This window comes from Felis catus, chromosome A2, assembly GCF_018350175.1.
Source record: "Felis catus isolate Fca126 chromosome A2, F.catus_Fca126_mat1.0, whole genome shotgun sequence".
In the NCBI taxonomy this organism is placed as follows: Eukaryota; Metazoa; Chordata; class Mammalia; order Carnivora; family Felidae; genus Felis; species Felis catus.
Window position 1 is genome coordinate 99,190,769 of NC_058369.1, and position 14,769 is coordinate 99,205,537.

Sequence of the window (14,769 nt, forward strand, 5' to 3'; positions counted from 1 at the left end):
TCCCACTTACCCACTCTTGCCCCGGAGACCCACACTCTTTTCCTCAACTCACTCATTGCTGGGATCTGCCTCTGTGGTGAATGATCAGAAGACCCAGAGTCGTTTTTCCAGAAATGGGCTCAAGACCCCCTTGAATATGACATAGAGAGAATATGAATTGGAGAGTACCATTTATTTTGGGATAGTGAGACACCTTGCTAAGTGGATATCCTTGAAAGTAGGATAAAAGCCAGGTAATACCAGTAGCTACCAAAAGAAAACCTAAGTGCTATAATATTGAGTATGCCTGAGCTAGTGGGAGACCAAACCAGGGGTAACTTGGCAGCCAGGAAAATCATAGATGAGTTAGCGGATGACTATTGTGGGGGATGGGGAATAATAAGGGCAGTTTGGTTACCATGCACTGAACTCAAATAATTTACGTTTTTTGTGCTTCTCCCTTTATCATCTCATTGATCCTTACAACAGGGAAGGAGCCAAGATGTTACTTCTTTGTTGTACTTGAAGGGTTCTGCAGCTCATGAGCAGTAGAACCAATACTGGAACCCAATACCAGCTATATCATGCCATCAGCTAGGCCATGCTCCACAGTGATGGGGCCAGGTGGGCCTTGAGAGCAAAGGCTGTGTAGTTCATACAAGATGTATTTTCGGCAGCCTGCCATTTTATAAGAGACCAGTTAGACATGGCCCTTACCATAGCTCTCCTTACTATCTTCTCAACATAAAGGAGAATTTGGAGAGCCCACAGAATTAAAATACAAAGGATAAAAACCAAAACCCCAACTCACTGACCTATCACTTTTCTTCTACATCCTTTCTGATCTTCGGTAAAATTTACTTACTACAACTGGTCCCTTCTAGACACTATCTTGCTGAAATCAGGTAGTCTCAATGTGCTTCCTCATTCATCTGTGATGTTCCAGTAATTTCAAAGTTAGAGAGTTTGCTTAGTAGGAAGAAGGAGTGTAGATAGGAAGAAGCAATGGGTGCCTTTTGATGACTATACTGTTATCATTTTTAAATATTGCGCTAGTTATCCATTTCTTGCTGATCTTTGTTGATTCTTCATAATCTCCAGGACACTATAATTGCAAACAAATCCAATAGCTCAGAAAAGCATTATTTCAGGCCCTAGAAAGCAAATGCAGAAAACACAGACATCAGCTCAGTGTTCTTTTGCAAAGACTGACAGGCTTTTATCCTAATTGTAAAAAGATTGCAGTATGAAGATTCGTTTCTCCCTGTTAAGAAAAGCAAGGCCAAATACCTTTTACTTCCATGGGCAGTTTCATGTCTTTGCTAAACTGAATTTTTAGTGTGGGCTCTGGTCCTGCATTTTCTATTTTCATTTCTGTAAGAGCTGTGTCCATACTTGGAAAACATTGGTGGACTGTGCATAGAAATCAGCCAGTCAGCCCACCACACAGTCTGGCAGTGCTCCTGACATCTTCTGTAGTGGCTTGCACACACTGTCATTAGATTATGCATTCTGACCACCCTGCATTGCTTACCCTGGTGTGGTCTTTCTCTTTTAAATGGAATGAATAGAATCAGGAATATAGATCTTAGAATTATCTGCATTGAGGTAAGTGGAAAAGCTATATTTAGAGGCTTGGCTTGGTCAGAGGTTTTTATTTTTACTTTTATTTTTTCCTGATTTGGTTTCTTTGTTCTTAGCATTCTCTTTTTAAAGATTATTTGACAATGGCCTGAAACTGACAATGACCTGAAACCCTCCTCATTTCAGAGGGAAAGCAGAACCGGGAAGTGGAGTGATCCCAACTCATTTCATTGGTGCCAGTGTTTAAAATCCTCACTTAACTTTCTTCTTATGTGTGGCTTTGCTTCTCCTTAAGATTCTGTAAAGGGTACAGATGAGATTGCAATTCATGGCTTTTGGCCTTCCAGTGTTTGGTTCTGGGTGAGGTTCCCGCTGACCGTGAAGAGAGCTGCCCTCATGAAGAGTGATGATAACACAGGAGGGAATGTAGACTGGTGGTCAGCAGGGGGACGGAAAGTCAGGACTTGCAGCCCTGGTCATAGCTGACCACACTGCTGAGTCACCTGGGGGAGTCGTCGAGGCCATGTTGTCACGTTGTGGAAAAGAGACTTCCTGCCATCTCAATGGAATTATGAGGTTTATTGCAATGAACTTGATTTCTTCTCCCATCAGTTTTTGTCCCTTCCCCAGCCCAGCTTGTGGTCCATAATCCAAGTCAACAAAACAGCTATAGACACAAAGACATAAATTAATTTAAATGCATCTTCCAAGGAGTATTATGACCAGAGAATTGTTAGAATCTCGCTCAGGGACTTTTATTTTACTTAAAGGAAGGGTAACTTTCATATGGCCTGGCTGATAAAAACAAAAAAAAAAAACAAAAAAAAAAAAAGGAAAGAAAAGGTATTTTCTAAGCTTTTCTCTGGAATATAGCAAGGAGAGGTTACTTAGTAGAAGTAAAAAAGAAGAGGGGATTATGAAAATTAATAACAGGAAACTTCACTAAAATAGTCAGGAGGTTTTGACAGGGGGAGGTCTCATGCATGCCCTATGGCTCATAGTCAATTGCAGACCCAAGAGGAAGAGACGGACTTGACCTTGCACAAGGATGCTGCTCTACTACTCCAGCCAGGGGAGGAAACACTTTCCTCATCCCCCGCACGGGCAGCAGTCAATGAAAAGCCACCACACTTTGAGCTCCCAGGTTACTCCAGTGGATTTTAGTTCACAACAGCCTTCCCAACTTACCCCTTTTCTCCTCAAAAAGCATGCCTCTCCTTTGTTCCCCCACTTGCCTACTGCTTTGCTACACCTTGTTTGTCTTGGATTGCAATTCTGTTTTTTCCTGAATAAACCCATGTTTTGCTGGTAAAATAACTGGCAGTTTTTACCTTTAAGGGTAACAGGATGAAGGAAAAGAAAGTTCTCTGACAAGTAGGACTCTGTATTCAAAATGAGTTCCCGGGGTGACAAAATCAAAGTATATAATAGGTGCTTAGTCATTAGAGAACAAAGTGGACAAAGAACATGCTAACTAATGTAATTAAAACCCAGTTTTCATTGTGATGATGGAGGTACTGCAGGCTGGAGAAGCCCGGAAGAGGACACCTCAACCATTGCTGTGTAGATCGTGATACACTTTTTGAAGTACACAGCTATGGAAAATTGAAGAATGCATATGGTGTAAATGTAAAATTAAGCTCTTACAAAAAAGATACAAGTTATATAGACGGGACAAGAGGAACAGCAGCACAGCGGCTGTTTTGTGCCTTTAGAAAAAAGCCTAAGGGAGTTTACATGTACGTGCTGAAATGAAACACGGACATTCGGAAATACTTCTTTTATACCAATTGAGTATGACTGGTCTGATGATTGAGGCTTGAGCTAGACACTGATCCTTATTAAATCAAACAGCAGGGGCTTCTTTTTCTCTTTTGGCCCAGGAAGCTGGAAGCAGGGAAAATGCCTTGCCAGCTCTCACTTTTTATCTGCCCTCTTTCTGGAATCCTCTCCCCCAAAAATAGCACAAGCAGAATTGACCATTGGAATCCATCTAGGGAAATTAGAATTATCAGCAGGATTATAGCAAACGGATTGTATCGTAGACGATCCATTATCTGAAAATAGCAATGAAGGAGGCTGTACACCTTACGAGGGACCAAGTGAGCTATTTGATACAGAGAATGCCATGAGAATACACCTTTGAACAGATCATTTCTTAAGTGTTTCCTTTGTCTTGCCATCTCATATTGCAAATGATCACGCTGCAGTGTAATATTATGATGAAACCTGAGACTAACTAGTGTCTGCTCTGCCCCATTCATGTGCATATATTACTGAAGGCACAGAACCCCAACACTGAAGATTATTCAGTCCCTGAATGCCCTTCTTTCCTTTCCCATGCCCTGGACTAATACTGTCTGAACTGGGCTTTCTCCAGGTGTGCCTCATCAGAGAATTGCCCCAGGAATTACTGATGCTGTGCAATGAGAGCCAGACGGCAATATGAGCAAGCTTTCTAGCCTGTCCCTCCCTTTGTCCTCACCACTCTGCCACCCAGCCATTCACTGAGGTCAGGGTAGCCTCGGTCTAAGGGGAACGGGTGTTCTCAGGGAACGAATTCTATTTACCTCTGAAGATTATTGTCGGGATAAAAGAGATTCTATAGGGGTATTAATCTGCTGGGGCTGCCATAAAAAATGCCATAGACTGGGTAGCTTAAACAACAGAAAATAATTTCCCATCATTCTGGAGACTGGTAGGCCCAAGATCAAGGTGCCAGCTATTTTGGTGTCTGGTGAGGGTTCTCTTCCTGGTTTATAGACACCTGCCTTCTGGATATATCCTCACTTGGCAGAGAGAGGGAGAAAGAAAGCAAGCTCTTCTGGTGCCTAATAGCATCATGAGGACTCATCCTCATGACCTTATCTAAAGCCAATTACCTCAAAAGCCCCATCTCCCATTAAAAACACATTGAGGGGTAGGACTTCAACATATGTTTGTGAAGGAATCTGGACATTGTGAGAGCTTGGAGTTGAAGCTGCTGGCTGGCCGAAGAACTCACAAGTGTTGATAGTGCGTTACATGAAGGGCAAATCTTTTGCTAACACCACAAGGCTCTCTGGCCCAATGAGTGGAGTTTGATAGTAATTCTTTCTACAAGTAAAAAAAAATGTGGGGGGTACAATTTGGTTTATAGTAGTAGGTGAACATTTCTTTACATATGGTTGTTTCAGTATCATTGCATGATGGTCACGTGGGAAGAAGCTTAAACCTTGGCATTCTTATTTTTCTTGCTTGAATATATTCTAAAGAATTTCACCTAACTTAGATTCATTCATTCACTCATTCACTTATTCACTCATTCAACAGATATTTATGGAGTACCCACCATGACCAGGTCCTCACAGCAGTTTGCTGGAGCTGGGAAGAAGCCGCCTCCCTCCCCAAGAGCTATTCACTTTTTCCCAGTCCCCACCATGCCCTATTTCCCATCACTTGGCCAGTTCCCCTCACATTGGTCATATCCCCGGTCAGATCCCTGTGTGTGCTTTTGTATGATCTGCCAGGTGAAGACGGAATCTGAGACAATTCCAAAATTCTCTTATCTCAATCATTTAAATGTTTGTTTCAGGGGCGCCTGGGTGGCTCAGTCGGTTAAGCGTCCGACTTTGGTTCAGGTCATGATCTCACGGTTTGTGAGTTCGAGCCCCGCGTCGGGCTCTGTGCTGACAGCTCAGAGCCTGGAGCTTGCTTCAGATTTTGTGTCTCCCTCTCCCTCTGCCCCTCCCCTGCTCACTCTTTGACTCTCTCTGTCTTTCAATAATAAATAAACGTTAAAAAAATTTTTTTTAAAAATGTTTCATAACATGATGATGATGAGATATTTACTGGGTCTTAGGAGACAGGTAAACACTATATAAGGCCATACAGCCTGGGATTGTAATTTGGGTCCCACCACCTAGAAGCTCTGTGACCATGGGCAAGTCATACACGACAGTAAAATAAATGAATATATATAAAGCACTTAGTGGCAGGCACAGAGTATGTGCTTGCTCAGTGTCAGCTACAGTGACGTAACATGCAGGAATGAAATTCCAAATATGTAGTAATCTGTATGGCACCATCCAGATAGCACAGATGTGGCCCTGCTTTGTATTAGGTGTTGCATCTGTAGTTGTTGAATGGGGGAGATGGTGACTTAGAGGTGCAGGAGGAAGGGACCAGGGTGACTGGGAAGGAGGGGAGCACTTGGAGAACATGAGGAAGGCATCTTACCAACAAGCACAAAATGATCTTGAAATTTTGATAACGGGTAATGCTGTACTGGTGTGCACGGCTTCAATATCATCCCTGCTACTCTGCTTCCACCATGTGCTAGGTACAGATGTATTTGCTTCTTTGGCTTAAGTACTCATACTGACTGCCTCAGGCACAGGCTTCATAAAGGAACCCCCTGGTCTCTACATAGCTCATATGGCTTCACTGAAGTCTATATAGACTAGCTGGCCATTTGCCATACTGAACCCACTCTGGAGACCCTGAAGCAAGAGTAAGGAAGATGGGGTTGACAAATGTTCTACTTTCCTCCAAGACCAAATTAGCATGCCTGTTAAGAGCTGTCCCTCCTAAAGACATATGACCCAGGGCCCTCCTACATGGGGCTTTCATTCTCTGGAATATCAGACTGTGCTTTTCCTTTATCCTTCAGCATTTTAATATAGACAGAAGCCGGTTTGAAAGAATATCAGGATGGGAATGCAAGCTGGTGCAGCCACTCTGCAAAACAATATTGAGGTTCTTCAAAAAACTAAAAATAGAATTACCTTACAACCCAGCAATTGCCTACTAGGCATTTATCCACAGGATACAGGTGTGCTATTTCGAAGGGACCTATGCACCCCAATGTTTATAGCAGCACTATCAACAATAACTAAAGTATGGAAAGAGCCCAAATGTCCATCAATGGATGAATGGATTAAAAAGACGTGGTATATATATATATACACACACACACACACACACACACACACACACACACACACAATGGAGCATTACTCGGAAATCAAAAAGGATGAAATCTTGCCATTTGCAACTATGTAGATGGAACTAGAGGGTATTATGCTAAGTGAAATTAGTCAGTCAAAGACAAAAATCCTATGACTTCACTCATATTAGGGCTTTAAGAGACAAAAAAAAGATGACCATAAGGGAAGGGAAACAAAAATAATATAAAAACAAGGAGGGGGACAAAACAGAAGAGACTCATAAATACGGAGAACAAACTGAGGGTTCCTGGAGGGGTTGTGGGAGGGGAGATGGGCTAAAAGGGTAAGGGACACTAAGGAATCTACTCCTGAAATCATTGTTGTACTATATGCTAACTAATTTGGATGTAGATTAAAAAAAAAATAAAAAAATAAAACAAGTTAAAAAAAAAAAGAATATCAGGAATTCTTAAAAAAAAAAAAAAAGGAGTCTCAGAAGGAACCCTCTCCGTCAAAGTTGTAGCTATGGAGGATGTCATTTCGGGAAAGGAAACAGTGAACAACAGAAAGGCTGTAATATTGCCCCAGGCCACATTAGCACCCACTGAGAGTGTTCTAGGTGCTACCACCTCTGAGAGGAGTGCTAGTGCATTGCTTTGGCATCTTTATCTCATAAGCACAGATCCATTTCTGGAATCCAGGCCATTGTATTTCTTAAAAATAGACCTTTTTTCCCCCTCTACAAACTTGACCAAAACCTTTTGATTTATGTGTATCTTTAAGTTGCCTAATATTTTTGGATGAAAGAGTTTGTTTGAACATGCCACGTCGTTATAACTTACAGAGATGTATATTCCCCATTAGTCACATTATTATTTTAATTGATTTCAGACAATGACTCTCAACAAAAGGCTATCCATTCCCTTTTTTTGTGATTAATTCTTGAAATTACCTGAAAGCATTATTATTGAAGAGAATCCGTGGAAGTAGAATCATCATCCTTACTTCGGGGAGAAGTTTTCTAACCTTTGTTGTAATAAGTAGTCTACACTTTGCTTTTACCATGCTTATATTTGATTTCTAATTTTTAAAGGAAATGGGCATTATTAGCCAAAGAAATAAATAAGGTGTTGTTTTTCTTAGGCAAAATATTTAGCTTAGTCAATTTTCAGTTGTAATCTCCTTATAAATGTGTTGAGCTCATATCTTACATGCCCACAAATCATTGTTGCCATAATAATTTTATATCTACACTTTTTTTGTTGTGGTTTCTAAAGCTGATATGTTTTCTTCTAATGAGTTGTTTAGAAAGTATTCCCAGCACCTACATCCAGTAAGGTGGGTTATTTAAAAGTCCTTCTCCACTTCTTTTTTTTTTTTAATTTTATTTATTTATTTTTTAATTTACATCCAAATTAGTTAGCATATAGTGCAACAATGATTTCAGGAGTAGATTCCTTAGTCCTTCTCCATTTCTTAATAACTTGGTCTGACATTATGTTGAGTAGATGAAATAAAATTTATTCCTTATATGCAATAAAAACCTTTGTTTCTTTAAATAAGTTTAAAAAAGTAAAATAAGTTTATTGTAAATATCGTCTTCTGAAAAAAGAAAGGGACAGAAGCAAAAACTGCACACAAGTGCCCACACTCATATAAATACACACGCACACACCCAGGACTCTAAAATCCTAGTCAAAAGCTATATTTCATAAAAGAGAATTATAGTAATGTTGATGGTTTGCCAAAACCTCAAGCAGTGACAAAATCCACACAGTGTCCTGAAAAGGATGCCTTTGCAAAACCATGCCTCTCCAGATGGTTTAGATTAGAGATGTTTAAAAACACATGGCAGCATTAGTTTGGTTTAGAATTCATAGTTAATTCAGTAGATAAAATAATGCAAATTTGAAACCCTAGCCTGTGTATCAGAAAAATCATCAAATCTTATGATTGCTCTTAGGGGAGGTTGGTATGTGATGTGTTGATTTTTAAATGATCTAATTGAAATAATAAAATTAAGGAAGAAGGGGTAAAAAAAAAAAAGATTGAAAATACAAGAGTATAAGTAGAAACTTTCTTCCCTGCAGAATATTTATTCCTTTGAGCTGTCATATCCAATCAATTTGTATGGGATTCGACGGCCAATTGTCATTTCCTGAGATAAACTATGTAAAGAGGTTGTGTTACAGAGACAGCATGAAAAAAAATAGAAAAAATAACTCCAGAGCATGAAGCAAAGAGAAGTCAAAATGTCCCCCAAAGTGCTGCCAAGATCTCCTCACCTTACTAAGGATAGTTGATAAGCAGCTTACACGCAAGTTTTCCCTTTGGCTTAGTCAGCTTTTCCCCCTGCACATGTTTCGTAAACAGAGTGCTCTTGTCAACATTTTAGTAAATTATTTTGCCTTATATGTGGTTTTTAATCTCAGTGGGGGCTGTGTGTGGACACTGATGTCACACACTGTGTTCTTCCACACGAGACGTGTAACAGTTACCCTGGGGCCCCGAAAGGCTCCATCACTCAAAGCCTGGTTCCCACTGTCCCTTCCCTTGTGTTTAAAATCAAAGTATCCCACCTTCTGATCCCACAGTGAGGCAACCAGCAAGCAGGTCCTAGAAAAAAAAATTTTGTATGGGAACAGTATTAATTTAGTGGTGTGTATTATCGTGTGTCCTACCTGCCACACAAATAAAAGCATTCAACTGTGCTAAAATTGCCGCTAGAAGATTGTGCGTGCAAGAGCTCAAAGCCTTTCAGAAAATACGAGACAAAGATTCTGCAAAAATAGAATCAGAAGTTTTCCCACAACAGTTGATGGGATTCAAAGGGCTTGACTCTCAAAGGTGGCACAGTATTTTTTCCCCTAGAAAGAAACACATTTTGAGTGTTTTCTAAGTATAAAAACTAGAATTGTGGCTTTTAATGTCTGGAAAGAGCTCCACAGTCAAAGCAAATGTGCTCTGTTAGCAGCAAAGTACAAGCACGCACGCACGTGCATGCGCGCACGCGCACACACACACACACACACACACACACACACACAGAAACGTAGGCGAGAGAGGACAGACCCTGTGCACATACTTCGTGAGCATTCATGGAGATTTCCATCATAAATTTAAATGAATTCTGTTTGAGCAGCAGAGACATTGCATTGGCCAATGTTAACTACTGACCCATAGTTCTGCATCCATACCCATTTAATATTTGTAACCAGAGATTATATTTTTGTTGCATCTTCTAATCATTTTTAAATGGAAATCCCTGGCTAAGTCAAATTACCATTTTTAAATAGTTTAGCCATATTGTAATCTAAGGGGTGTAGGAAGGGATTTTTTTGCTTTCTCTTTTGCTTTTCGTATGTACATTGTTTCTCATATATGGGTTAACCCTTTCCATGAGACCTGTTAATATGCAGAATTGTAGAATCTCAGAGTTTGAAGGAAACTTCGTGATTTTCTGGGCCAACCACCTATTTGATGCCTGAATTCTCTCTAATTCTTCTCGATTCTGTCTTCCCCTGCCAAGTCGTCATCTTGCCTGGCTTGAGCATTGCTCATGCTCCTGTCCCAGAGCAAACCATCCCATCTCTGGCCAGTGCTGCAGAGTTTTCCAGTGTGCTTGCAGCAGAATGGCATTTTGTCTTAAAGGATTATGGATCACGGACAGAGGCAACATGACCTTGGAATGTCAAGGGGAACAATCCCTCAAGCAAGGCAGCTGACTTTGGGTTTCTGCAAGAGTGGGGATGAACACATAAATACAGTATTCTCCCTTCCACCCCCTTCGTCATGTGTCTCACCATCTTTGTCCTCAGCTGGCTTCCTTTGACATCACTTCATTGAAGGTGTAATGACGTGGTATCAACCTATGGCCATTAAAATTGATGAGACTTCACTTTGGGGGAAGGTGACCGGTAGAAGGAAAGTTCTACCTGTGCTCTACCTTCTCTTCTCCCATGACCTCCCAAGCCACACTTTTGATCATACTGTCTACCTGCTTCATGGCATCTTCTTTAATATGTTTGCTCAAATTATGAGGACTTGCTAAATTTTGGAACTGGGTTTCGTTGGATTTTCCTGTCTCTATATTGAAGCTGCTGAGACAGGCTTAACACAAACCTCCTGCCTTTAGAACATTATAATATGTTCTCCCCTTTGTGAGGGGGACATCTGAGCCAAGTTCTTTAAAACATCACAGATTCAGACAACATGGAGAAAGGCCAGTTCTCAATCAGATATGGCTCACTAAAGGAGACCTTGATAAATAAATGAATTTTTTTTTGAAAAGCAAATAATCACATCCTCTAAACTATTTTTTGTATATATAGGAATTTTCACATATCAGGTTCTCTGCTGATTTGGGACATTGTTACAGAAATACGAAAATATATGAACACCAAGACTGTGTGATAACCTGAACTAGTAATCAAATGTCAGAGGCCTGACTGCTTTAACGAAGAGTTAGGAAGGTTTTGTTGTCTATATGCTATACTTCATAAGTGGACTTTTATGAAATGCTTGAGGGACTCAGAAATCATTTGTTACCCAACACTATTCATTTAGTTAGAAAGTACTACTTTTCAGACAGTGTAAAGGGAAGCCAGTTATCCTTTATTCTTCTGTGGTAATTTCACAGCTTGTTAGGCAGTTCTTGTTTCCTAAGAATAATATCAAAACAAATGGGAGAGAGGGGTCTTGAGCTTCTCATACCTATATTATTTCAACACCACACTAAAAATATTTCCCTCAAAACCCACATGGATTTCTTATGTTCATATCAGGGATGCTTATCCTGAGAGATCCAAGACTGTTGAATCTTGTCTATCAGTAGAGTGCATTCAAATCATAAGTATCTTAATTACTGCTCTCCACCTCAAAACTCCTCTAAAGCAAGGAAGGATATATGTGAACAAATACATAATATATCGCTATTCTGCATAGTTCCTACTGAAACCTTTTAATGAGCATAAGTATGACTGGTTCCTATCAACAATATTTGGGCACATAATTCTGGGACAGCAGAGAACTACTTGATATGATACACCGGGAAGAATGAAAGTGCTGACATAAGGCAAGGCTTTCATTTTTACCTACAGAATACAGTTTGCCATACTGTTAGGTTGATGGAAGGTCAGCGCAAAGAGAAGCACTCTAAGCATCCGTACAACCTATTTTTCGAAAGTCTAATGGATTTTTGTTGCCTAGTTCACATATAACAAAGTAAGAAAGACGATGCCTTGGAAAACAGGCAATATCAGTTAAAGCAAAGTTTAGTATAAATGCCAGGACTGAACATTAGAATTTTTATGTGCCCAAAGCCTGATTCCTTGGAACCTGAATTTTCTCTCTATCTCTGGCTCTGAGCCCAAGGGGCCATGATCCATTTCACTACTTCAGCCCATTCAGTGACCACCTGTGTTCCAACAGTGAAGTCAGACCAAGAGGAAAGGAGGGTCGCTGGGCTGCCCAGATCCATATTCACTCAAGCCGCTGTATTTATTATTCCACTAGGGAATGCTCTGCCCTTGAAGGCTGATCCGATGAGGGTGGGATCACAGGCAGCAGGTATGCCATGAACAACAAACCCATATTCTTAACATATGTTTAATTTGAGAAACTCTCCTCCTTTAAAATACCTCTTGATTTTAAATCCACATCCTGATTTGCCCACTCTTGTTACCGTTTTCTGCTGCCTGTTCTGAATTAATCCTTTGAGGTGGTCATTCCCCGGAAAGAAACAAGGAAAATGAGAAGAGAGATGTAAAGTTGGGAATGTGAATGAAAGAGAATGGGAGAAAGCCGAGGGAAGGGGATCATTAAGTAAGTCTGTTTTCGTGAGCTAGGTTTCCTTTGAGCCGTGTGAGACAGAAGAGGCAGAAGAAGAGAAATACAAGGAAGAGGCCCTCAAAAGGTTACCCATTAATATCCCTGCTGAAGAATGGAGATCATTTTTGCAGTGGAGCTCAATTTACAGAGATTAGTTTGTTTCTTCATCGTCGTTCATCTCAAAGAATTGATATAATCTAAAAGTGGTTAAAATTATTAAAATAGTTTCCATAGTAGAAAATTAAATGATTTTACTGTCAAAGTCAGTGTTTAAACTGAGATCATTTGAATTATATTTTATATAGTGATCATGTCACTGGGATGTCTAAACATTCTTTGTAAAAGCAATAATCCCTGATTCTGATTTTTCATCCACAGAAAACTGATTGAAGATTAGAAATATTAGCCACCAGTTGCTTTTATTTGTAAAACCTACAGAGGAGGCTGCTTTACTTGACGAATTCTGAATTAAAATACATTCTCCACCATGGAACTGTTAATCCTCTAGGAGACTTTCTACGAGTTTCTTAGCTATATTTTCAGCTCAGAGGATTATAAAACTGCTTCAAATACTTGATTTGGAATATATTTAAAAGGGAAATAGCAACATCTTATGCTATTAAATATATTAGCAACATCTTATGCTATTAAATATATTATAAAATAGAAAAATGTTATATTGCTTGATGTCACCGAATTCATTTTCCCTCTATGTATTAGTCCATCTATCTGTCAAATCCTGGCTTTCCTGAGCCACACCAGACTGATTTAATGAGGTCTTGTTAACAGCATAAACCATACATCTATAGTTCTCACCCCATCTGCAACTTAAGCTCTCTGGGCTCTTCAAATCCTCCTTCTTGTTTTCTGGGCCTTCCCAGTGGGAGTCACAAGTATGTTCACGAATAAGGTCTCAAGGACGGCCTCTGATGCTAAAGGCAGCTTGCTGGACCTCCAGCATCCAAGCCCCACCACTTTCCCCGATGCTCCCACCCCATCAGACACCAAGGGCTTGCCGTCACATACCTCCAGAGCGAGCTTCACAGCCATGTGCTGGCTTTCATTGCTGCGGAGCCATTGTTGCTGATCGTGTTCCAGAGCCCTGAACAGCCCAGCAGCTTCCAGAACAAGCCAGTCAGGGTGTGGTCCACAAACAGGGAGACAGAGATTCTCTCCCCTAAGTGTGTAGTCTTTATGTCAAGGAGGCCTTAATAATACATGGCTCCAAAGTTCATAATACAAAGTACATAATACATAATACAAAAAAAATACAGTTTTTATATTTTACCAGTAGCACCCTAATGCTATTAGAGTTCTGGCAGGCCCACCCCATGCGCCTGCTCTTCATGATTATCCAAATTGCGAACACTGCTTAGGCCCAAACTGGACTCCCTGGCTAAGTTAATTTCAGGGTTGAAATGTAGTGATCTTTACTTCAACATCGGAATGGACTGCATTTTATCCAGAACAATTGAACAGACCTTTATTGTGCCTAGCACCCTGCTTAGGTGCCAAGGCCACAATGATGAATATGGTCTGTACCCTGCCTGTGAGGAATTTATCTCTGTTCTCTTAGGTCAAAAACAAGAATGAGCGATCTGCAGTAGATTGCAAGCTATAAAACTGAAATAATTAGTGCATATTTTACCCAGAACACCCCCCACTGTGGGGGTCATCTGACTTAAGACTTCGTGTGAAAAGGTGAAAGTGGTGTGGAGATAGGGATGGTTAGGTTAGTTTGTGGAAACAGCCTTTGGAAGCCTGAGCTAGCTTGCATTAGGAGGGGGGCGACCTCACATGAAGAATACCTACCTCCTACCTCAAGATCCTGCAAATGGTTTGGGGATGGGTGGTGAACCACAGGTATGCCTAAGGCTGGTTCCTATTAGACAGGGAAAACTAGAAACCTCGCCTTCCCTCATCCTTGCTGTGGAATGAAACCAATAAAGTCAGTTACTATTTAGACAAGTGAGTGAATGCTGTCCGTTTGGGAGAGAATGTTCCTGGGGAGGAACTGACCAGTAGAGGCCACTGAAGGGCTTTTGGGGACAGGGGGAGAACACCACTAGACAGTAGTTCAAGTAATGCAAGAATCAATAGCAACTCTGTTAACATCATTAAGTTAAGTCTACCTAAATCAAAAGCATAAGGAAAACCTTACCTTTGCATATATATTTTTGTCATTCTGCAAATAAAACATGTAGTTCAAAATCTGGCACAACGACTGTCTACACAGACTGAATTCTATAGCAGAAAAATACCTAAGAGAAGTTTGTATTGCCAGATGCTTGGCATCATGTAGTCAAAACATTTGAATGTGTTTTAAAATAGTCTTCCAGATGTGTGACAGCTTGTAGACTAGCTATACCCTAGTCTACAGTTTGGAAAGGGGGGTGAAAACTCAGGTTGTTATTCAAATTATACAGGACAATGAAACTCTCATTGCCTT

The 14,769-nt window shown here is 40.4% G+C and overlaps 1 protein-coding gene and 1 non-coding gene across 5 annotated transcripts in view; both read left to right on the top strand.

Annotated features, from left to right (window-relative positions):
• The window catches only part of DYNC1I1 (dynein cytoplasmic 1 intermediate chain 1), a 313,957-nt gene that overhangs the window by 208,893 nt on the left and 90,295 nt on the right, over positions 1–14,769 (top strand). The gene's annotated exons all lie outside the window — the stretch shown is intronic.
• Positions 4,514–4,667, top strand: LOC111559631. The gene has a single exon (XR_002740756.1). It is a non-coding gene; the product is annotated as a small nucleolar RNA SNORA62/SNORA6 family (small nucleolar RNA).